This window comes from Zootoca vivipara, chromosome 8 (genome assembly GCF_965207765.1).
Source record: "Zootoca vivipara chromosome 8, rZooViv2.hap1.1, whole genome shotgun sequence".
Lineage (NCBI taxonomy): Eukaryota > Metazoa > Chordata > Lepidosauria > Squamata > Lacertidae > Zootoca > Zootoca vivipara.
Genome location: NC_142591.1, coordinates 47712990 through 47738434, shown reverse-complemented (window position 1 = coordinate 47738434; position 25445 = coordinate 47712990). Strand labels below are relative to the sequence as shown.

The 25445-nt window shown below is 43.6% G+C and overlaps 1 protein-coding gene across 23 annotated transcripts in view; it reads right to left on the bottom strand.

Annotated features, from left to right (window-relative positions):
• The window catches only part of DTNA (dystrobrevin alpha), a 204888-nt gene that overhangs the window by 117122 nt on the left and 62321 nt on the right, over window positions 1-25445 (bottom strand). The window contains exon 1 of one of the 23 annotated variants that reach the window (XM_088675465.1): window positions 5770-5900. The exons of the other annotated variants lie outside the window; for them this stretch is intronic. The gene's annotated coding sequence lies outside the window, so the exon portion shown is untranslated. Of the gene's footprint in view, window positions 1-5769; window positions 5901-25445 lie in introns of those variants that run through there. 23 annotated transcript variants of the gene reach the window in all.

Here is a 25445-nt window from a genome sequence, read left to right as displayed (position 1 = left end):
AACATCAGGGTCTTTTCCAGGGAGTCTTCTCTTCTCATGAGGTGGCCAAAGTATTGGAGCTTCAGCTTCAGCTTCAAGCTTCAGCTGGAGCTGGGACAATCAGGAATTGCCTCCTAATCATGACTGAAGCCTTAGTTTGAAGCTGTTAGCAAGCCATAGTTTTGAGGCAATCCTGGTTTGCTCCAATACAACCCAAACACATTTACAAAACTATGGTCATTGCATATTAAGAAAAAGGGGTGGGGGATTACAATGGAAGAGTGGAGGATGGAGTGTTCCAACTATGGCATGTTCCAATCACCACTCCCTAAACCTTCTGTGTGTTGGGGGCTGAATGTCGTAATATCAGCCTTTTCTACTTGTATACACTCCCTGCATGATTTAGAATCCTGATATTCCAAGGTTCTGAGTTTCGCCCATCACATGTGGAGATGGTGATGGCATTGCAATGGATTGCGGGGAGCGCAGTGTTGCCCTTCCCTCATGCAATGGTAAATTGCATTGGGGAGGAGAAGAGAACACCTGAAAAGGCTTAACATCTTACCCATTACCTGGAGGCAGCAGAAATCAATGGAACAAAGCCTACTGTATGGATGGTTATATAAGCAGCCCTGTGCACTGGCCCTTAAGTCTTCACTCATTGTAAATCTGGCTTTTGTCGGGAATGGACCCTGTAATTTTTGAAGAGCCTATGCTTTTTAATTAGCTCAGGTCAGTGATGGCGAACCTATGACACGTGTGTCAGACGTGACATGCAGAAGTCTCACTGCTGGCACGTGCCCCATCGGCCCATTCGCACTGTTGTTGTTTTCCTGGCACTTTGGCAGACAATGATTGGGTGTAACAGCATTAATTTTTTAACCTGTTCTGTGCTGGTTCTTTTGACGCTTTGGCAGACTATGTCGGTGCTGCGTGTTAGTTCCAGCGAATGTATTATTCGTCATTTATTTCTGTTCTCTTCCCCTCCAAAGCGCAGCAGCTTGGGGGCATCCCCCCCCAAAAAAGCAAAGCAATTTTTGCACCCCCCAAAAAACCTCCAAAACTTGGTCAGCAGCACCCCCCAAAAAGCTCAACAACTCTGGGCACTTTGTGATAAATAAGGCGTTTTTGGTTTGGTTTGGTTAAATAATCAGTTTTTGGTTTATTAAATACAGTTATATATTACTTATACATTTTTGTTATTTAAACTATAAATATTGTGAAATTATGGTTTTTTTCTCCAAGTGACACACCACCCAAGTTATGCTCGGTTTTTTTGGCGAATTTTGACACACCAAGCTCAAAATGTTGCCCATCACTGCCTCAGGTACTCCGGATTATGTATACATGGTAGAAAGTTAGTGTGCATCCATTTCAGATGCTACTGAGTATAACACAAATTAACGTGGCAATGTGTCTGCTATATATTCGAGGTGAAAGTGTCCACTACCTTCTCTATTTGAATGAGCCACATGCAATTTTGTCCTCCACCACTAAGGCTGCATCCTAACCCCATGACCCTCCTGGGAGGGAACTCCACTAAATTCAGCAAGATTTACTTTGAACTAGATATGGTTAGGATTGCATTGTAAATGTTACTGTTTCTCTCCCTTTAACATAATCCAAATGCGTCTTGAAAACAAAGCAGGGACAAGTTCTGAGCATCTGTCATAGTGATAGCAATCCTTCTAATTTGGGAACAGAATATCTTAATCATCAGTTTCATTTCCTAAATTGATCTTCCCTTTGAAATGCTGAGGAAGGAAGATATCCCAGAGTAAAGCCGTATACCAAAGTTCAGGAGACATTTCCCCTCCTCTCAATCCCACTTTCAAAATATTAGACGTTAACCCATTTCCTAGGTAACTAACAACTATGACGTCACACACCATCACACTTTGAACATGCTCGTGCAAAATATATAGTTTTGTCTCCATAAATTGACAGCATGTTGTATTTTTTATTTTATTTTACAATTACTCCAGAAATAGTTTTCTATGAGCATGGCTCAGTCAATATAAAAACAGCATATGAATAATTGATGTTCTTTTTTTAGTTGCTTTGATCTCTCACAGTAGACATTTCTAGGGGGGAACTTTGATGACGTAGAGAAGTTTTTGGTGAAGCGGGTAAGGGAGAAAGTAGGAGTCATCTCAGCAAACGTATGCTTTGAAGTCGACATTTGCAAAGATAATAGGTTTTATCCAAGGTTGTATAAGTGGAAGACAGCTCAACACAACTGATTTTTCCTTTCCTTTTCTCATTCTGCAGCCCCCTGTACCCCACCAAGCTTTTCCAGAGGGCACCTACTGTCTTACTGGGCTGAAGTGGGAGGGGAATATCACTCAAAATTAGTAACCTTGAGTGAGCAGTGCAAGATTCCTCAGCCTGTTTCCCAGCAATTCCACCATCCCTCTGCAGCCCTGTAAGACACAGTCCATAGTGTTCGGTAGAATAAGCTGTTCAGTGGGTATTTGGGGGGGGGGTATAGAAGAGACGGGAAAGAGTTGTACAACGGATCCAGCTCAATGTGAATACAGGGGTGAGGAAGACCCTGGCAGAAGATATATTGGTGGTCTGTAAAGGCTGAAGCACTCCCAATCCACATGCCCTCCCTTCTACATTACAAGGGAATCACAGGGTTTGGAATGTCTTATTTCACCCTGGGTCCAATAACTTTAATAGTTGTCCCAGATATAATTTATATAAAACTGCACAATGAAGATATATGGGGAACAATATTAAACAGCTCCCACTCCCCATGGATTGTTTTTACTGCTACTGTTGGATGCTTCCTGTGTTTTTTTTTTATTGCTGGTCATCTCCTCTGTTGTCCCTAAATTAATTTTTGTTTTATTGCTGTAAGAAAGCTTTGAAAGGCTATTTTGGCCAGAAGAAGAAGAAGAAGAAGAAGAAGAAGAAGAAGAAGAAGAAGAAGAAGAAGAAGAAGAAGAAGAAGAAGAAGAAGAAGAAGAAGAAGAAGAAGAAGCTTATTGATTTAACATAGGAGAGTTGGTGGCTGAGTACCAACAGAATATCAATGAAACTGGTGACCTACTAACATGGTGGTAGATTCTACATATTCAAAGAATCTCTACATACACAGAAGCGTGGAAGTTTCCAAGTTAGAATATTAAAATACCAAAACATCACGACAAGAACTTGTGAGCTTTCATGATTTATCATCATCTTCATCATCATCCATGTTATTTTAATTAATTACCCACCCTTCACCCTAAGGTCCCAGGGTGGGTTGTAACAATTCAAAATAAAGTTTAAAACAGTTTTAAAACCTACAGTTAAAAAATACAATCACAAAAAGGGTGGATCCTGAAAGTGTATATGCCACTTTTCAAAGGTGAGGGTATAGAGGTACGGTAATGAAGTTGTCAGTTGCACCTCTGTAGGGAGGGACTTCCACAACTTAAGGGCTGCCTCAGATAATGCTCCCTTCTCAGACCTCTACCACCTAAGCTTCAAGAGGGCCCTTTCTGCCAAATGTAGTATCCAAGAGAGTCTGCAAGCAAGGAGGCAGCTTGTCATATATTGGGGACATAAGTCATTTAGGGCAATAAACTCTAATGTGAGTGCTGGGAGTAATGTGAAATCTCCCACCAGATCCAGATTAACTGACAAACACTTGCATCACTTGCTACGACTAGCAGTGACAAATATGGAACCGGATATTGACCATCTCATTAGCCAAAAGCAGGCCTGTACTTCCAATTGAAATACTTATAAGTTTATGATTCAAGCCGTGTTGGTCTGACACAGTCAAAATAATTTTTTTATAATTTTTATAAGTTTATGTTGATTAAAATCGTTCTTCATTTTAAATATTGTATTGTTTTTCCTGTTTTTTGTGCACTACAAATAAAATATGTGCAGTGTGCATAGGAATTTGTTCATATATTTTTTTAAACTATAGTTCGGCCCCCAACAGTGTCTGTTGTTGCCCCGAGCTTTCTCCATGAAAGCCCACTCTTTAAAGCTCAGTTGGAGCAAACATGCATCCATGGAAAATTGGAATTGGTGTTTGCTATGATTCGGCTTTAAAGAGCAGGTTTTTGCAGGGAAAATTCAGGGCAACCCACCCCCACAAACATTTGGACATGCAGCGTTAAAGCGCAGACCTCTGCCTCGAAAGGGTGAGGCAAAAGTAAGTATGGATAAGTCCAAAGTTTGCAAAAAGTCTGTGGGTGGACAGTACAGATGTATAACACTTCATTGCACAACAGATCTGATTAAACTATTTAATCCAATGTAATTAGCATTTTATGCCTGCCTAACCTGAGATGAATAGTTTAACGGTGAAAACATTTTACTTTATAATTTGCTGTGCTTTTCTTTATATCTTTGTACCCCAGCAGCACAATTAGAATGGATGCTCAGTGCAGTTCAGGTTTATTTATAACAACAACAATAACAACAACAATTTATTATTTGTACCCCGCCTATCTGGCTGGGTTTCCCCAACCACTCTGGGCGGCTTCCAACAAAGATTATAAAAAATTAAAATGTCACACATAAAAAACTTCCCTAAACAGTTTTAAGTCAGACAAAAACATACAATAAGGAGCAGCTAATACATATCAGAGAATCTATTCCTGATACTAAAATCCTGGTAAATACATATGCTCAGGATAATCCATACAGTATGACACTTAGCACATTAATCTTAACAGCTTTTGCATGCTTTTTTAGGCCCAATGCAAAAGTAGTCATTACTCACAGGGCCCCCATTATTATTAACAAGCAAATCATGTACATTTTGAGATAGACCAAAAATCATATTCTTGCCCCAACAAAGGAAGAAACTTTCCCCAAGAAACATCTGCACTAATAGGCAATAAAACAAATAACGTCTCATAGTCAGCTGTTTCAGAACTACATATACAAATCTTACAGATACATCATAAAGTACCTGTTGACATCTTCCCTTTGAGAACTGCAGAACACATTAAATTTAATTCAAAAAGGGCATGGCTACAAAACAGATGCAGACTTGGAACCAACCCTTTCTGAATACAATTAGAAACTCCTGAGCAAACATAACTAGTGGTTGTGCTGTACCTGTATTGAGTAATTCATAGTGATGTCAGAAAGTAATCTAACGCATGCTGGTACTTAAATTTCACAAGCCAAGGGGAAATCCTGGGACTTGCTCTCCAGGGACTGTTCTTATCTGAATGTAAGTATCTCTTAAACGTGTTTTGATTATGACTGTCCTAGAACTAGAAAAATAGTCTGTTGAAAACTCATAGTAGGACTATCTGCCTAACCCTTTCCAGCCATGTTGTACTAAACCAACTGCTCTAAGAAACAATTTTTTGCAAGTATAACATCATCACTAAACAATATTTTTAATCCAAGTGTCCGTATGTATGTCAATTACAATGTATGTATAAAAACAACATTAAAAAAACTTATTTGCAAAACCAAGATTGAATTCATATTGATAAATTCCTGCAAAGGTTAAAAGTGAAGCATTCATTTGGACCAGTAACATGGCAGCTGTTTTGAACCACTATTCAGTAAGTTAGAATTTCAAGGAGTGTGAAGTACCTAGAAAACCTGGCAGAAGCTATAATAAAAGAAATGTGTTGCTTTATGTGATTCAGATTTTAAAATTCACTTAAAACTTGAACATCTGCCTTCATTTTCTGAAGCTTACAAACTTTATGAAATCAACAAATAAATACATCTGCAAAACAAAAGAACCAAAATAGAGTCCTATATTTTCACTAGGAAGAAGTAAAATTATGAGACAAAAAATAGTGTTTAACTTACCTGAGCCTGTTCTTTAAAACAGCAACAGCACTAATTCTGCTCTTTGGAGCTGGACCATTTGCCCATAAACATTTATAAGCAAGGAACTCCAAAGTAACCTTTAACTTTAGTGATCATTCTCTCTCTTGTGCTCAGAGCAGAGCAATCTAATACACCTTATCATGTGATGTGTTGCTATAGCAACAGTGAATCCAGCTGCTGCAATACAAAAGACTGACAAAAACTTGTTTTCTCCCCTTCCGCCCACCTAGTTAAGAGTCAGGGTGCTTTCCTTATGGTTGCATCTCCATTTACTTCCAGTACCTACTGATCTGGATTAATGTAGGCAGCAGAATGTAAAAAAAGTAAACTGGGCATTCAAGTGCTTTTAGTCAATACTGTACACTTAAATGGCATCTTATCACATACAATTGCCACTCATTGCTTAAAATCACTTAGCTACAAGGAATCCAATGATTATAAAGGGAAACAAACTATACCCTAAGACAGAATTCTCTGTATGTTCACTCTTGTCCCAGAATAAGCTACAAAACAGCCCTCTAGTCTAGATGATGATCACGTCAAACAGTACAGTGGTCAAATATAAATAACCATAGTAGCCAAGATGGCTACTCCATATTGTAACTACCAGAAGTTATAATACAAGATTCTTAAAAAACAAACAAACACATGTTGAGGTTTTTTTTTTAAAAAAGCAACTGTATAGTCAAATGAAATTGTTTTTACATTGTATAGCCAACAGGAAAACCAACAGTGAAAAACAGTTACAGAGCTCATGTCACATTGTTTGCAAAGGATTAGGGTATGGGTGACCAGAAATAATCCAATTATGATCAGCCTTTGGTAAAGTAATACAAGATTCTTCCATCGCAACCTTAGCCCCTTCATTGTCCTCCATTTGCCCCAGCTGCTGGGAAGTGGTAGTCCAAAACATTTGGAGGGCAATGGTTCTTCTACCCCTCAGGGGTTGCCAACATTTTTGGGCCTGTGTGCACATTTGCAAACAGATGAGAACCACACATATACTGCAAACAAGCACACAACACAACCTATTATAGTAACTACAAGAGGATGCTTCTTTCAAAGTCTACTTTCAGTGTGGCAAAGGGACACTGTGGGCACCAGGGGAGGCCTCTGCAGGGTCTTGTGCACTCAGGGGGGGGGGTCACATTGGCAGCCTCCTGTTTTATGGAGAATCCATAACATATAATTGGGCATGAGCCCCACATGCTAATAAAATAGACAGGTGGCACAAATTCAATATTAAAAAATAGAATTAATTGACAGTGATTATTGTCAAGGCTGAATTTCTGAAATATTATTCAATTTTCAGACTACTGTATACTCATCTTCCAGATTTGGTTCCTCTACTGAAGACACAAAAATGATGAGTCTGGGGCACAAAATAAGCGGAAACTGGAGACCTCCCCTTGCATGAGCCACTGGACTTGCTGAATTAGCATGTGTGGCAAGGGATACTGTACCTGTAAAACACTTTGCAATCAGTGCTCATATTCTACAACAGATGGATCACCAATTTTAACAGTGCAGTTATAATTTCTTGGACAAAGTAAATCACTTTCTGATCCAAACAACTCAAATATTTACTTAACATGTCCATATCTACCTTTAACAACAATACACAATTGCAAAATGTATACAACTAATACAATAAAGAACCTCCCAAAGTAACAAAGTTTCCTCAGACCAAGAAAACGTACAGTACTGCAATCCGTCTATCGTACAGCGTTCAGTATGACTTACACCCAAGTAAGTGGATATAAGATTGCAGCCTACATGAAAAGCTATTCACAAATCCTTTGATTAAGACTGTCAGTGGACTTATACACACAAGTTGCAAGCAAAGTACATTTCCCAAGGAAGTCACATGATTAATTTTATTGCTTTTCATGTCTACATGTAATGAGGTCAAGAAAACAGAAAATGCAGATATAAAAATATTTTTACAGCCTAGAGGAATATGAAAAGAAGGTCACCTGTGTCAACAGCAAAAAAAAGGTGTACAAATGTTTTGCATAGCAGTATTTCTTATTGTTTTGCAAAACAAAACATGGGAGTGCAGAATCAGACTTGTGTTTTGCAAATACTCAGTACAACACAAAACTTCCATATTCTGCAAATTAGGGTGCAGGGTGGCTATTCAAGGTAGAAGCAAAGCTCCAAATGTAGCACCTGCTAACTCTCTACAGATGGTCTGATAAGGAAAAGATGAATAGAGCTACTGCTTGAATAATTTATGCCTGTTCTGGTATGCAAGGAGTAAAAACTGACTTAGGTGTCTTTCATGGGTAGTTTGGCAGGCCTTTCCCTTATCAAGACTGTATTTTAGTAAACCAAAATAGTAAGTATGTTGATCTAAATAATTCAACCTAATTCAATTCAGCCGTATTCAAGATGAAAATCATTTCCCCATCTTAAGGTAGAAGCATTCCTTGTTGTTGTTTTAAAAATAAAGCATGTCATTAATGTATCCTTAAAACAGTAGTTAAATGATATACAGCAACAATCTTAGAAAGGGTATTTGTTTCTTATGCAATGTTATTTGATGATTTTGTGATGCAAAACACAGTAAGATTAAGAAAACAGAGTTTTGCCTGCTGGCTGTCAGAATGTGACTCAATGGGTGTTTTATCCCTAATGATTAATTCTTAGCAACTTTCACCAATATCCTTTCACCAGTAGATGTTGATCCAACAAAAGCTAGCAGCTTTTCTGGATCTGGAACCCACAAGCAAAATGTATCACAAATAGCGTTGCACTGTGCAAAGCACAGTACATTCCTGGTCATAAAATGATGAACTGGCTTTGCAGTTAGAAATCTCTAATTAGAATGGAAATTTTGCTGCGGTGAGGTTATGCAAGAATACCTTGTATGGCCGCAGGGCAACTGGAATCCCAAAGTGATTAAAATATGGTGACCATTCCCTTATTTACATAACAGAGGGGAAATAAAAATATGCTTTTCTAGGCTGCATTAACCGAAGTATAGGGTCCAAATCAAAGGAAGTCATAGTACCGCTCTATTCTGCCTTGGTCAGGCCACACCTGGAGTACTGTGTCCAGTTCTGAGTGCCACAGTTTAAGAAGAAAATTGACAGGCCGGAATGTGTGCAGAGGAGGGTGACCAAAATGATCAAGGGTCTAGAACAGGCATCCCCAAACTGCGGCCCTCCAGATGTTTTGGCCTACAACTCCCATGATCCCTAGCTAACAGGACCAGTGGTCAGGGAAGATGGGAACTGTAGTCCAAAACATCTGGAGGGCCGAAGTTTGGGGGTGCCTGGTCTAGAAACTAAGCTTTATGAGGAATGGTTCAGGGAGTTGGGTATATTTCTGCAGATAATGGAGGGCTCTGAGGCAGGTGATCAACCTGTAAGTGATAAGGCTTAGTGGTGACATGACCTAAATAAAGATTTTCTACAGTTTTATGAAGACTATAAATGTGTGTGTGTGTGTGTGTGTGTGTGTGTGTGTGTGTGCAAAAATCTCCACCCTTTCTTTTATTTGCCAGAAAATATAATCAATACATCAATAAAAAACATTATTGATAAATATTTACATATTTATTTATTTAAATATAGCTTATTATTATTAGTGCCTAGGATAATTCATATATAAATCTGTCAACCATATTTCAGAGATAAAAAGTCACATAAGAGAAATGTAAAGCCTGCTATTAATCTTTTCCTGTGTAGCTTAAAATACATTAGAATCATATTTCATAGTCCCAAATGCAAATGTGACAACTACTACATTGGATATGCTTCCCGTATACAATAATTATCCATTCCTTATTGGCATACTGCAGTGCTTATTGTGCCAAGTTAGATTAATCTGATTTCTGAAGACGTTCAATATTTTCCATTAGTTTTATTATGCTTTATATCACACACACACACACACACACACACACACACACACTGTAGCATGAAATGACCTCTAATCCTGAAATAAAATATTGGAATGTAACCAACATTTTAGCAAGCAAATCTGAAGGGCCTGCATTGTTCTATTATTACCACCACTCAAGACAGAGTTGTAATGCAGAGTGTAGGTGGCCAAAAATGACTCTGAATGTCTAGTTTAATTGCCAAGCACCACTTGAGCCTCCCACCTAGGTTCCCCTGTTGGGCAATAGCTTGACCCGATGTGTGATGATTCACAATATGTGATGAGTTACAGGTAGGTAGCCGTGTTGGTCAGAGTCGAAGCAAAATAAAAAAATTCCTTCAGTAGCACCTTAAAGACCAACTAAGTTTATATTTTGGTATGAGCTTTCGTGTGCATGCACACGAATCTGAAGAAGTGTGCATGCACACGAAAGCTCATACCAAAATATAAACTTAGTTGGTCTTTAAGGTGCTACTGAAGGATTTTTTAAATATGTGATGAGTGAGTCTGGTTATAAAGTGAGCTCTGCACTTAAAAAAAAATAATGGAACTAGCAAAAGCAACTGGATTTTCTAAGGCAAAGCCCAATACCATAGCACTAATTTTAAAAGGATATGTGATTCTTGAAGACAGTTCATTACTCTCATTTCCTTGTAATGCTGCTTTTCTCAGTGTTTTCCTTTTCTTTATTTCTTTTGAGCATAGATACCTCCATATAGGTGCCCTTCCAGATATTTTATACTCCTGGGTAGAATATATTCCTTTGTGCAGCCTTTCCATTAAGGTAATAAACTTAAAACAGGCAGAAAAAGTTTATATTAAGAAAATATAAGCCATTAATTAGCTGTCCAAAAATCCCCTGCTTTATAAAACTGGAATTACTGAAATGCAGCAGATCCTCTCCTCATAAATATCTTTTGGTGATATGCATTTTAAATCATTCAATAAAAGTAAAATCTATTTTTGTACAATGCCAAAAGGAGAGACATAATGAAATATATGAGCCACTACTGGTCAATGATTAAAATGTGCTCTCATTACCGTGCCCTTCTGCTACCGTCTTTCCCCTTTTTTAAGACACCGTCTTATAACTTTTTTTCCTCAAAAAAACACAGGGTGGCTTACTTTCGGTGGGATGTCTTATTTTTTTTATTACCGGTACAGTTTTTACAGCTCAGGGCGCTGGCTCAGGGCGCTGCTCGGTTCTCTTGAGTGCTCGGCGCTGCAGCAGCCACTGGTTCCGGGTGGCAGGGCAGCAGGCATCCTAGGCCGGGCCAGGCAGAGGCCGCTGGCTCAGGCGCTCCGCCTGCCGCTGCAGGGCGCTCCAAGCTCCTTGGCCAGGCCAGGCAAGGAAGAAGCAGTGAGCCCAGCGGTGGCGACAAGCACAGAAGCGGCAGGGCGGCGATGGACGAGAAGGCGGAGCGCGGGGATGCAGCCAGCAAGGCGGGAGCGCGATCAGCTGTTAAGTGGAGCTCTTGGAGCGCCACTTCAGAGCTGATCGCGCTCCTGCAGTGCCAGCTGCATGGAGTGACTCTGTGAGTGGAGGTGCCTGTGGGGGTTGGTTTCCGCGGAGCGGAAGTATGGCTTATTTTGGGGGTATGTCTTATATTTCTCAAATGCTTAAAAACCCTGCCATGGCTTACTTTCTGACTACGTATTAAAAAAGGGGAAACAGGGTATTAGCATGAGAAATGAGAATAAGATGGTGATGGGGGCATCATGATGAATATAATAATCTTGCAAAAAGATCTGTGAGAAGTCTAACAATGGAGACTATGGATAATTATAGGGGGTGAAATCCTGCTGAAGCTAAGTATGCTTATATCCTGCCCATTTAAATGGCAAGGTTAATCACATGTTTAACAACGCCTCCCATTCAGTAAGGCTTATATTTGCTTAACTTTGGTTGGCTTGTGCCCAGTATAGAGGGAAGTAAAATACCCCACAACTCTTTTTGGGGTTTTCATTTCTCTTTCTCTCTTTCTCTCTCACACACAAGTGCTCCCATCACATGTTGGATTTTTTTAATTGAAATGAAAAAAAATTGAATTTTCATTTCATTTCGTTTTATGATTTCATTGAAAATGATGGTATTTTCTGTAAAGAATTGCTTCCTCAAAGCATTTTAAAAAAAATCACCCTACAGACACATTTCCTTGTATAAATTGGGCACATTTACTCAAACCCGCATGCAGTTTAATACAAAGAGGTCCATTCTAAATCTCAATCATGGCAAAAATGCAACTCTTAATATAGAAGTATGGTATTAATAATTACACAAGCCTTCTGTGATAGTTAGAGTACAACTATCAGCAAACATAAGCCTACAAATCGCACTCCAAATTTTAATTACCTATATTTCTAGGAGGGCTGTCTCTGGCACTGAGCTACCCATTTATAAGGCAAATTCAATATTATCTTCATCCAATTTTAGCTTCCAAGTAAATGCAATGCTTCTATATTTCTGCAAGATGGATGAACTCACAATTACCAGATATATTCACAATGTGTGGTTATTACAGCTGGTAAACAATAATGTTAATAATTATTATGATTATTATTATTTTATATCACACAAACATAATCCTAGAAATCTTTATACCATTCAAAGCACTTTCAATCACTGGGTTTCTTTTCACTTCATTTTTGCCTTTTCCACCCCAAGGAACTTAAGGGTAAAATAATAAAGCCATACAGTTGTGAAACAGACAATTAAAACAGCTTAATTATAACCAGAAAGGGACACAAAAAGAGCTTGGGACACTAATGAAGCATTTCTGTAAGATATGACAGAATCCTGGCATCCCTGCTCATTTTGCTTTTCTTTCCTCTGCAGTGGTCATTAGGAAATCTGTTCCATTTCTGAAACTATGCAGATCAGAAAGCATCACAGGACCAAACAACCATGACTAACCGGAGTATGACAGATCATTCAACTGTGGTGAAAAGATGCTTAATGAAACAGATCAAGGACCTTGCCTCTAAAGATGAAGGCTCCACAGGAAGGTAGGAATGCCCTAAATATGCATCAGATAAAGGAATATTTTACATAAGAGTTAGTGGCAACACATTCAAATGCATTTAAGTCTACAGCAGTGCCAGGAATAATATCTTGCAGGCACTACACCTTCTTATAAATCTAATTATATAGCTTCAATCATGGCATTTTTCTACATCAGCTATATTTGGTCCATAATAATTGGTTTAAAATACTTCTGCATTTTGCAAAGTCCACAGACTGGCGAAATTCAACGTGCTGGTTTGGATCTACGAGGCCTGAACAGGTCGGGCTACCATAGCTTGTCCCCTGTACTTTAATAAGACAAACTATGTAAAAACGAGTTCTGAAAATCAGGTGGAATCTTGCAGAAGTTTAGGATTCATTTCTGCTTTAATGGCTTTCAGAAAAGGTCTCTTGGGAGCCTCATTAAATTGTGGGAAGTTTGTGCCATATTTTCCCTGTTGGTTTCGTGGATCATGTGATGAAACCTGGGGTGGTATGCCAGCATACAATTCTTTCCCCGCTGTTTTCATGGGTAAATCATGGGAGAACAAAAGCATGCATGTTCATAAAGGGTGGTGACATGCCCAACTGGGCCAGCTGTTGTATCACATCACGCCTACTGGCGTGGATGAAATTCAGTGCAACCTGGCAGTATATCAGTAAAAAATACAGAGTTGCAAAACACAGTGTAAAAGGAACATTAGAAACCAGGCCAGAAGTGCTGGCATGATCACCAGAAAAACTAACACAATAAACCTCATGCCGGAAGACAACCTGCAAACAGCCTCCTGAGTTGACATGCCATTCTAGAGAGACATCCTCAGTGGCTACACTAAAGAAAGGTAAAAGGTAAAGAACCCCTGGACGTTTAAGTCCAGTCAAAGGCGACTATGGGGTGCGGCGCTCATCTCGCTTTAGGCAAAGGGAGACAGCTTTCCGGGTCATGTGACCAGCAAGATTAAACTGCTTCAGGCACAATGGAACACCATGATAGAAGCCAGAGCACAGGGAAACGCCATTTACCTTCCCACCACAGTGGTACCTATTTATCTACTTGCACTGGTGTGCTTTCTAACTGTTAGAGAAAAGGAATCATTCTCAGCACCACACTTGTCTGTCAACCTCTAATACAGAGTAGTAACTGAGGCTCAATATGTTGTATGGATAACTTTGCTCTGCTTTTATGAGTCTGTGTGCTTCTTATCAGCATTAGTGGATGTATCAGTGGCAGGTTTCCCATTGTTAAAGATTATGGCCAGCACAAAATTAATAATACACATTTTTTATGATTGTAGAATTAGAAAGCCACAACTGGCAATGTAAAGCAGCCCTGTGGTGAAGGGCAGGACCAATCAACCCACACAACTGAGCCACAGCATGCCACAGATTGCAGTAGGGAGAACCTTTACAGCAAATTATTCCAGTACTACATACCCAAGAGGAAGTCAAGAACAAGCAATAGGCATTGGATCAGCACTCACCAAACTTAGGAGAAATTCCTTCCGAATCACAAATATGAAGAGTGTTATTGAGCTCTGGATATTTACATTGGTGCACATAAAAATTAAACATACCTATATCAAATATGTACTTACCACTGTAATGATACCAAAGGTGCATATGCCATATTTGTATGAACTTCTTTCCTGGTTCAGACAAGGAGAAGCATTGTCTTGAAGCTGAGTGGGGAGGAAGAGGGTAATGGGCTGTATTTGGGAACCTGCAAGCCTTCACAAGAGACCTAATTGACCATCCTCTCCCCACACACACTCCAGGAAATGTGCAAGGGGGATGTGCAAGATAGATTCTTGCAGATTCTGAGGATTAGCTAGGCCTTTGTGACACCATCAGCCCTCTCAATTCAAGCTTCTTTTCATGCCTAGCAACCACAGAGCATCAGTAATAGTCATGGTGATTGGTGTAACGGCTGCTTTGTGTTTTATCCAGGGTTGAACTGAATGTACTGTACATGTGTTTCATATGATGGTGGAAGGATATTTTCCCAACCCCGCCTTGTTCCCTGCCATTGTTTTTTACTTCTACTACTGTCTTGAAGCCACTGGCTAATGAAATGTCAGGGGTTGTGTTATGTACTGAGCTGAATCCTAGAACAATAGGATTCAGAATCAGCGGGAGCTACCCAATCCAACTCCAGGTGGAAGTGAATCCGCAACCTGATTGGCCTGCTGGAGCAGCCAATCAGGCGGCTGGCAGAAGTGAATCTGCTACCTGATTGGCCTGTAGGAGCAGCCAATCAGGCTGCAGGCAGAAGTCAATCCACAATATAATTGGCCCACAGGTGTAGCCCTGAAGTAGCCAATCACGCAAGGCCCATTGTGTAAATAATGTATATAAGCAGATGGTTTTGGGAAAAGAGCCATTCGTCTTCTCTTCTTCTCCTTGATGAATATGAGCTGAATAAAGAGCATGAAATTCACTCTCGACTCCGAGTATATTTCACTGGCGACGAAGGTGGGATCCTGCTGAGCTGACCGCCACCACGCACTGCACCGCAGCACCGCCACCTGCTGCACCGCTGCATCGCACCGTGCATCCAGGCTTCAGCTCCAGGACCCAAGGAACCCAGAATGGCAACCGACAGCAGCTTCTTGCCATTCAAACCAGCATCAGGAGACTGGGAAGGGTACGCCGCCCGTTTCAACTTCCTCCTGCAAGCGAAAGAAGTCACCAACGATGCCATTAAGAGGGCGACATTCTTCAGCGTCTGTGGAGAGGAGACGTTTGAAATCGCCCGGGCTCTCCTTGCACCTAGAGATGTCGCTACCGTCTCTTACAAAACAATAATGGAACGGCTGAAGGAGCACTTTTCACCACAGCCCTCGGTGGTAGCTTGCCGAAATGCCTTCTACGCAAAGCGGCAAGCCCCGGGGGAAACCATAACTGGGTTTGTGACCTCCCTCCGCCAAGCCGCCCGGTTATGCAACTTCTCAGAGTTGGAGAACATGCTTCGTGACCGCCTCGTCGGTGGCCTGAGGGACGAGATGTTGCAACGACGCCTCTACGCAAAAAAGACCTCACGTTCCAGATTGCTCTGGAGGAAGCCCTGGCAACCGAAGCCGCCGAGAGGTCAACGCAAGAGGCACGACCGGCCTCGCCATCCCAACCGAGGGTCTACCACGAAGACCTCACCGACGAATCCGAATCTGACAGGGAGGAAGTACACCGAGTACAGCGGCGCACTCAAGCAGCACACACACCACAGCAGCCTCGACGAGAAGGAGGGAACTGTGCAAGCTGCGGGGAGAACCACGAGAGGAGGACCTGTCGTTTCCGCAACGCAGAGTGCAGGCAGTGCAGAAAATTGGGACACATCGCCCGGGTGTGTCGGGCTCGACTCACCCGTCGACAAGCATCAGATGACCGACCCAGGAGCCCCAGGTCACACGGCACCATGCACCAAGGCAACTCGACGGAGATCACGGACTACCAGGTATTCCAGTTGCCCCATCCCAGCACAGAGAAAATTTATATAGAGGTACAGATAGAGGGAGCCCCATGCCGCATGGAGCTGGACACGGGTTCAACTCTATCCATAATCTCGGCCCGAACATTAAGGGAACTGTGCCCTAATGGGGGTCCCAAACTAAGGCCGGCCCCATTCAGCCTCCGGGACTTCCAGAAACGTAAGGTCCCTACAATGGGGGTGGGGACCTTCAGGGTGCAATATCGAGGGCGAAAGCAACAATTGGACTTGCTGGTAGTTAAGGGCCCCTACGTTAGCTTACTGGGACTGGCATGGTTTGGACCTCTGGGGCTAGCCGTTACCGGGGTGAACCGCACTAGCTTACAAGTGGACGTGGACGCCATATGCAAAGAGTTTCCAGGGGTTTTCGATGGGGCATTGGGACGATATACAGGACCCCCCATTGCCCTACAGCTAGACCCCGCTGTACGACCCATCAGGCACAAGGCCCGCCGGGTCCCGTTCGCCCTGAAACCCCGCATAGACGAGGAATTGGACCGGCTCGTGGAGCAAGGAGTGCTGGAGCCGGTGCCCAACGCCCCCTGGGAAACTCCAATTGTCACACCCGTCAAGCCTAACGGTTCGGTCCGCATCTGTGCAGACTACAAATGCACCATAAACAAGGCTCTCACGGCCCATGCATACCCAGTGCCAGTGGTCAGCCATGTCCTCGCCACCCTGGCTGGGTCAAAAATCTTTGGCAAACTGGACTTGGCCCAAGCGTATCAACAGTTGCCTGTGGACGAAGCCACAGCAGAGGCTCAGACGATTGTGACGCACAGAGGGGCATTCAGAGTAAAGCGGCTGCAATTTGGCGTTAGCGTGGCACCAGGCATATTCCAGAATCTAATGGACTCTCTCCTTAAAGGGATTCCTGGCGTCACCCCCTTCTTCGATGATGTACTGATCGCCGGGCCCACACCAGAGGAATTTGAGGACCGCCTCCGCTCCGTCCTGCACCGTTTCCAGACGGCGGGCCTCAAGGTGAAGCGGGAAAAGTGTTTACTGGGAGTGCCGCAGGTGGACTTTCTGGGATTTAAGGTGGACGCAGAAGGGGTCCATCCAACCGGTGACAAGGTACGGGCCATTTGTGAGGCCCCAGCACCCAAGAGCAAGCCCGAACTTCAGTCATTCTTGGGACTATTGAACTTTTACCATGCCTTCCTTCCCCATAAGGCAGCGGTAGCGGAGCCCCTACACAGACTCCTAGATAAAAGGGCCCCTTGGGTGTGGGGCCAGCGACAAAGGGCCGCATTCCAGGCAGTCAAGGACTTGCTCGTCTCGAACTCGGTCTTGGCACACTTCGACGAGAGGCTGCCAGTGGTGCTGGCATGCGACGCCTCTCCCTATGGCATCGGCGCTGTCCTGGGACACCAACTCCCGGATGGAAGAGAGGTGCCGGTGGCATACTTCTCCCAGACGCTTGCTGCAGCCGAACGAAACTACTCACAGATTGACAAGGAGGGTCTGGCAATCGTGAAGGGCGTAAAAAAATTCCATGATTTCTTGTACGGGCGGCCCTTTACCATAGTGACTGACCACAAGCCGTTGCTTGGCCTGTTTGCCCCCGAGAAGCAGACCCCCCAAGTGTTGTCTCCACGTGTCCTCAGGTGGTCAATTTTCCTTGCCGGCTACCAGTATGCACTAATCCACCGCCCTGGGAAGGCGATGGGCCACGCAGACGCACTCAGCAGGCTACCACTACCAGAAACAGGCCCCGACCCAGCGCCTGCGCAAGAGGTTATGACCCTGGAGCTGCTTCCCGACCGACCCATTCAGGCACAAGAAGTTGCGCACCATTCCACAAAAGATAGGGTCATCTCCCGGGTCCTGGACTGGGTGTGGCGAGGATGGCCCAGCAGCAGCCCCGGGCCAGAATTCGCTGGCTACACAAACCGCAAACATGAACTGTCGGCCCACAAGGGGTGCCTGTTATGGGGAAGCAGGGTTGTTGTTCCCCAGCCCCTCCGCAAAAGGGTCCTCACAGCCCTACACGAGACACACCCAGGGGTAGTGAGGATGAAGGCCCTTGCCAGGAGTTATGTGTGGTGGCCGGGGATTGACAGAGAGATAGAGGCCTGGGTCCAACACTGCCAGACCTGCCAAGAATCCCGCCCGGATCCCCCAAGGGCCCCAGTCCAGCCCTGGGAGTCCGCCCGACATCCATGGTCACGCTTGCACGTGGACTTCGCTGGCCCCTTCCAGGGAAAAACATTCTTCATAGTGGTGGATTCCTACACCAAATGGCTGGAGGTCGCACTGGTACCGTCCACTTCTACGGCGGCAGCCATCCGGGTACTACGTAAGCTGTTTGCAACCCACGGGCTCCCTGACACCCTCGTCTCGGACAATGGAACCGCATTCACGTCAGAGGAGTTCCAGACCTTCACAGCGCAGAACGCCACCCGCCACATCCGCTCAGCACCATTCCACCCTGCCACCAATGGCCAAGCGGAGCGCATGGTGCGGACCACCAAGGACAGCCTCCGCCGCATAACACAAGGGGACTGGGAATACCGCCTTGCCGCATTTCTTCTAGCACAGCACAGCACCCCAAGCACAACGACGGGCCGGAGCCCAGCTGAACTACTCATGGGCCGGCGCCTTGCAACTAGACTGGACCGACTTCACCCCGACAGAGCTCAGGATGAGGTAGTGGTGGGGAAAGGCAGGAACCCCCGGACATTTGTGGCCCAGGACCCAGTGTATGCAAAGAATTTTGGGGCAGGCCCAGCATGGGTACCCGCCACAGTCACCAAGGTGACCGGTCCCGTGTCGTACGAGGTACTAACGGAAGGGGGGCAATGTTGGCGCCGCCACTGCGACCAGCTACGGCGACGATTCCCAGGAGGAACCCGGGAGGAGAGCGGGACAGAGGGGTCCCAAGGGGACAGCAGGGCAGTGAGGCCTGTAGAGCGAGAGGGGTGGGCAGGGGAAGCAGAAGCAGTAGGCACAGAGGGGCGCCCCGAGGCTGGAGGGACACCGGAACCAGAGTCACAACCTAGTGGTTCAGTGGCGCCAGACCAGACAGCCCCGGCACAGCCAGCAGCCTCGGAACACGAGCCAGAACCAGAACCCCTGACCAAGGAACACCCCAGGCCACAACGCACACGGAGGCGGCCAGCAGACCTTGGGGACTACGAATGCAACTTCCCGGGCAGGACTGGAACTTAGAGGGGAGGGGTGTTATGTACTGAGCTGAATCCTAGAACAATAGGATTCAGAATCAGCGGGAGCTACCCAATCCAACTCCAGGTGGAAGTGAATCCGCAACCTGATTGGCCTGCTGGAGCAGCCAATCAGGCGGCTGGCAGAAGTGAATCTGCTACCTGATTGGCCTGTAGGAGCAGCCAATCAGGCTGCAGGCAGAAGTCAATCCACAATATAATTGGCCCACAGGTGTAGCCCTGAAGTAGCCAATCACGCAAGGCCCATTGTGTAAATAATGTATATAAGCAGATGGTTTTGGGAAAAGAGCCATTCGTCTTCTCTTCTTCTCCTTGATGAATATGAGCTGAATAAAGAGCATGAAATTCACTCTCGACTCCGAGTATATTTCAGGTTGTTTTTTACTGAAAAGAATTTTTGGAAGTTTCCATGAAGAAAGTCTCCCTTTTTCTTCAACCTCAGTTTTGTCCCCCGGTTATTTTTAAATTTCTTGTCATCTTCATTTCTGAGCTTTCCAGTTAATTTAGGCATTTCAGCATAGTCCATTAACTTGGTTTGCCAATCTTCTTTAGTTGGGACTGCTTCCTCTTTCCACCTTTGGGCTAACAGTATCCAGGCGGCCATTGTAGCATTCATAAACAATTTTTTTTCTGGTGTGCTAGAACTTTAAAGCTACAACCTTTTAAAACTCTAAATGGCTTGGAACCCAAATACATCCAAGTTTACAGTCTTGCTAATCCAAAGCAGTCTGTTTCTATAACTCAGTTGCACTGTGTGTAACTTTTAGCTACTTGATTTTACATTCGGGCAGACCAATCCAAACTACAGGACATCGGTGTAATTTATATCAGGATGAATTATTCTGGTGTAACTTGCCCCTATTCCAAATTCTGCTGACTGAGCTGGCCAGAACCTGGCAGAGGGAAAACAAGCCTTTAAAATGGGGTTTGACGTACAGCATCCTTTTTGCCAGTCTAAATTATGATGGATTGCTAGGTCATGTGACCAGATAGAAGAGAGTTTGGAATAGAGGAGAATCTCCCACTGGCCCATCCTACCCCTGCTACACCCCTTTTTCGGGATTTACCCCAGGCCTGGCTGAGCTAGCTTCAACTGAGCTAGGGTGGAGAAATTACACCAGCGTTTCTCTGACTGAATCAGGATGTGGGGCACTCCACCCTATGTAGCACTCACTGAGCCCAGGCTCAGCCAGAGACCCATCTATTCCAAACCCCACTCATCCTGGTGGAATTTGGGTTTGGGTTGCTCCCAAATCATTTTAGATTGGCATGAAGATGTAAATGCGATGAGAATCACGTTGTCAGCTTCAAATGACAGCATAATTTAGATCGGGGTGGCCAACTCCCACGAGACTGCGATCTACTCACAGAGTTAAAAACTGGTGGTGATCTACCCACTTTCAGGGGGTTCAGTTCAGGTCAAAACTGTTGAGCTTTTTAAGGAAGGAAAGCCCTGGTTTTTTGGGGGGGAGGTAGGTCAATTTTTTTGGGTTCAGGTAATACATAATCGTTGAGCTTTTTTCCAGGGAGGAAAGAATTCCCATTTGGGAGGGGGTCAGGGCTTTTTTTAGGGGAGCCAAAGTTGTTGAGCTTCTTTGAGAGGAGCCATCAATCTGCCAATGATCTACCACAGACACGTCCAGTGATCTACCAGTAGATCATGATCTACCTGTTGGACATGCCTGATTTAGATAAACAACATCTTATGGTGTATATCTATAGGAGGCACATAGGTTGTAGACTTTACACTGTAGAGAACATGACAGAAGGAAACCAGAAGTAAGTTGAATACATGTTCCTTCTCCTTCTATCTCCTAATACTACTAATTCTATCTCTCTAATCCAGTATATAAATAAAGGAGATTAGAGAATGGCAGCCAATATTATAGCTTTGCTTGGATATTATTGTCAAAACGCAAGTGACCAAAAATAAAGAAGAGCATCATTTATCAGAACCAGCTCCTGTTCCTCTTTCTCCAACCCACTCATTCACTAAAAGAGCTTTCGAACATCTTGCTCCTAGACACAAAGGGGCAAAGGCAGTTATGAAGATACACTGCTAATAGACACCAGGAAGAAATCTATGGCTTTCACAGATCCTCACACAGAGCTGATAAGGTGCACTCTAGTAATTGAGCAATAAATCAGGTGTGTCACTAGGGAGAACTTCCCTCCTTTCTTTATGCACCCTAAATACAAATGCAAAAACAACAAGCCTTGTTGCTGATGGTGCATAACCTTCAACCCTTGGGGGTGGGGAGAAAAGTACTACCTAGCTGCTGCAAGTTTAGTATGAAAGACTGATGAAAACTAGTTCTAACTAAATGACAGCAAAAAGCAGGTTACTTGCTTTCAAAACGGCAGCAGAGTTCAATGACAGATTCGCCACTTACACCATGTGAAATAGTACAACTCGTGGATGGAATGAAGGATTTTACAAAGGCTCATCCTGGAATGATACTAGAACTCTTCTATATTTATAACAGGATGAAGATAAAGTTCACATTTTGTCCCCCAATTTATTCCTCCGAACATGCTTTTGTGCTTTGGAGAGAACAAAAGTGCAAAGGACCATTAGTCATCTATTTATTCCTTTATGAACATTGTTAACACCCGTGTGCTACCATGTCTACAAACTACTTCACCATGTTCAGGGAATAAGTCCTTCCAGGGCCTGAATGCTCAGAGGAGTTTTGCTTTACCTCTCTGACCCTGGCTCTAACAAACATAAAAACAATTTCAAATGCAATACAGACAGGGACCAGAATATCCACTCAAAAAGGTTGTTGAAAAAGGAAGATATTTGATAAGTGCTGAAAAGACAGTAGAGTCAGCATTTGCCTAATACGTAATGAAAGGGTAGATACCACCATACTAAGGGCCCAGTTCCTACATTGTAGAGGTGGACCACCTGATGAGATGCTATCTGCAGGAGGCCTTTTCCTGCAGAGCACGATGATCGGAGAAAGTGTGTATGTCTCAATTATAGATAACTTTCAACCAAAGGTCAAAGATCTCCCTAGGTTCTTAGCAGTATCATTGCCAGAGCCAAATAAGCACATGAAGCTGCATTATAGCATCAGATGAGAAAATCTATCTAGTCAAGTACTACTGTATTCATCTCTGGCTGGCAATGTCTCAGGCAAGGATGTTTTCCAGCCCTGGTAACCTGCATGCAAAGCATGAGCTCTGTCACATAGGTAAACCATTTTCATTACATATCGAATGCGTGGCTTTTTCTTCCAAATGAGCCAGTGTTAAGATTTGTGAACCCCTCATCATTGCAGCGATGATTGAGAGAAAAGGCAATTGACTTAAATTAATCGCCAGCATCTCAAAATACTGCTTTGTATCTCGCTACAGAGCATATTATGTTTAGGGGACTGCTGCACAGAGATTATAACATCACAAAATAGTAACTTATATATATGTGTGTGTGTGTGGCATTTGCATACTGCACTTTCAGTGAGCTGTTCACTAAACAGTATAAAAGTACACTCAAATACAGAGCGTACATTAAAAGCGGTGTTCAAAAATGTATGGACATTAGCATAAAATAAGCCAAAATCCACCTATAAAACAGAACATAACAGCATCAAATCAAAATAAGACACCCTCAATCCAGTTCAGGGAAAGTAATTTGTGCAAATATGTAAAAGTGTAGGAAAATAACTAAGTCCTCACCTAGTACAAAAATACTACAATGCTGGCAGCACGCAAGCCGCTCTGGGGATGTCATTTCATAATTGGGGGGCTTCATTGAAAAGGCCCTCTCCCTATTGGCCACTCGCCTCACTTCTGTAACCTTTCAATAGCTGAATATATAAAATTTATTTTCCCATTTTGGCCATTGAACTGCCACCACATGGGTAATATTAGGCAATAACAGCCAGTTGTGGACATCAAGGTTTTCTCGAATACTCCCAAATACAGAGAAAAGGGAGTTTTCAATAAGATTGTAGCAGTCTCCTTCGGTTATGGTATGCCTTGTACATTCAGCCCAAACATAATGCACAGTAAAACATCCACAAGCTATACAACTAGGGAAGTGCTTAGCAGTTGATAGGAATGTGTATTCAAAATGTAGCCATGAATAATAGGTTAGGTAAAGGTAAAGGTATTCCCTGACCATTAGGTCCACTCACGGACGACTCTGGGGTTGCACACTCATCTCGCTCTATATGCCGAGGGAGCTGGCATTTGTCCACAGACAGCTTCTGGGTCATGTGGCCAGCATGACTAAGCCGCTTCTGGCAAACCAGAGAAGCGTACGGAAATCCCATTTACCTTCCCGCCAGAGCAGTACCTATTTATCTACTTGCACTTGACATGCTTTCAAACTGCTAGGTGGGCAGGAGCTGGGACCTAACAACAGGAGCTCACCCTGTCAAGGGGATTTGAACTGCTGCCGTTCCAATCGGCAAGCCCTAGGCTCTGTGGTTTAGACCACAGTGCCACCCGCGTCCCTGAATAATAGGTTAAAGCTGTCTTACTGGGCAAGTGTCAGCCTGCAAGCTCCCTCTTTAAGAGGGTAAACACCTATCTCCCCCATGCCCCTTCCGAATTTCTGCTCCCTTTCCCAATCCCTTACAACTCTCACCTTGGTCTGCTGTCTATTGGGCACTCTGGCTTCAAACCTCTGCCTCTTTCACCTCTTTTCTTCATCGCTATTCAACTGTAGCTCATCTTTATAGATACATAAGGGAGGCTCACCTGGCACCTTCATTATATACCGTGTTTCCCCTTTTTTAAGACACCGTCTTATAACTTTTTTCCCTCAAAAAAACACACAGTGGCTTATTTTCAGGGGGTGTCTTTTTTTAAAAAAAAAAGTGCTGGTACAACTGGGACCCACTGGCTCAGGATGCTCGGTGCTCTCTTCTGCACATTGCTGGGCGCGTTGTTGGCGCTGCCAGTTCCGAGCGCCTGCAGGGTGGGGTGGGGGTGGCAGTGCTTTAAACCCCCAACCCTGTAGAAAGCAATGGAAGTTATGGACTGTAACAATCCTTAAGAGGCGCAGGTCTTAAAAAACCCCTGGTATCACCCTTGAAGCACAGCCTTCCAAAGTCAGGGGGGAATAGGTCTGTTTAGACAAAGGAAAGGATCGGGGGTGATTCTGTGCCCTGGGACCCACAGAACTACTTTAAAAATCCCAACCTGGGGGGGGGGGTCAAATAGTGAAGCCCCATAGCCCTGTAGCAACAGAAGGCACATTCTGAAGCACCCGAGCTGTTCGGTTCCATAAAAAATCCAGGAATTGTAAAATTAACAACAATAATGGGGGGGCACTCTATCCAAAGAGTTAAGAAGGAATGGGAAAGTGTTGAGTTATATATGGAAAAATATGGAAAGGAAAGTTAGTTAAAGATAAAAAATAAATAATTATCGCAAGGGAAAAAATAACATCATAAAGGGTAATAATATTAAATATAAAATAGACAACACAACAGAAAAAGCAAGTATATGACTAAATGAGATCGCACAGGAGTGAGGGAAGTGGGGAGAGAGGGAGGGGGGTAAGGAATGGAAGGAGGCAATGGTTGGAGGAGGGTATAGGGGGATGAATTAAAGGAAAATTAAGACTGAGAAGCGCATGGTTTTTGTTTTTTAAAGATGCAAAGGCTTGCAATCAGCCAAAGTATAGAGCCCAACTTCTAGGAGACTGCGATCTACTTGCGGATTTATAAACTGGAGGTGATCTACCCCCGTTATATTGGTGTTCAGGTCAGAGTTGTTTTTAGAGAGAGGAAATATCCCATTTTTGAGGTTAAAGTAAAAGTTCCTGACCTTTTTTTTATAATGAGGAAATGCTGCTAAAACTCCGTTCTTCATTCCACGAAGGGGAGAGGGGGCGGGGCCGGGTGCTCAAAGACAAAAGAAATGGAAAAGGAGATAGCGATCAAATCCAGCCTCGCATTCATGCAGCCGTCGGGAGAGGCAGGGGCTGCAGCCGAGTGCTGCTTCACAAACAAACGGGGGAAAGTGCTTAGAACCCAGAGAATCCAGCTGAAAAACACGAAGCAGCAACAGCAATTGCACACACACCATCCCAAGCCAGCACAGTAACCAAGTCCCAAAAGCAAGAAAG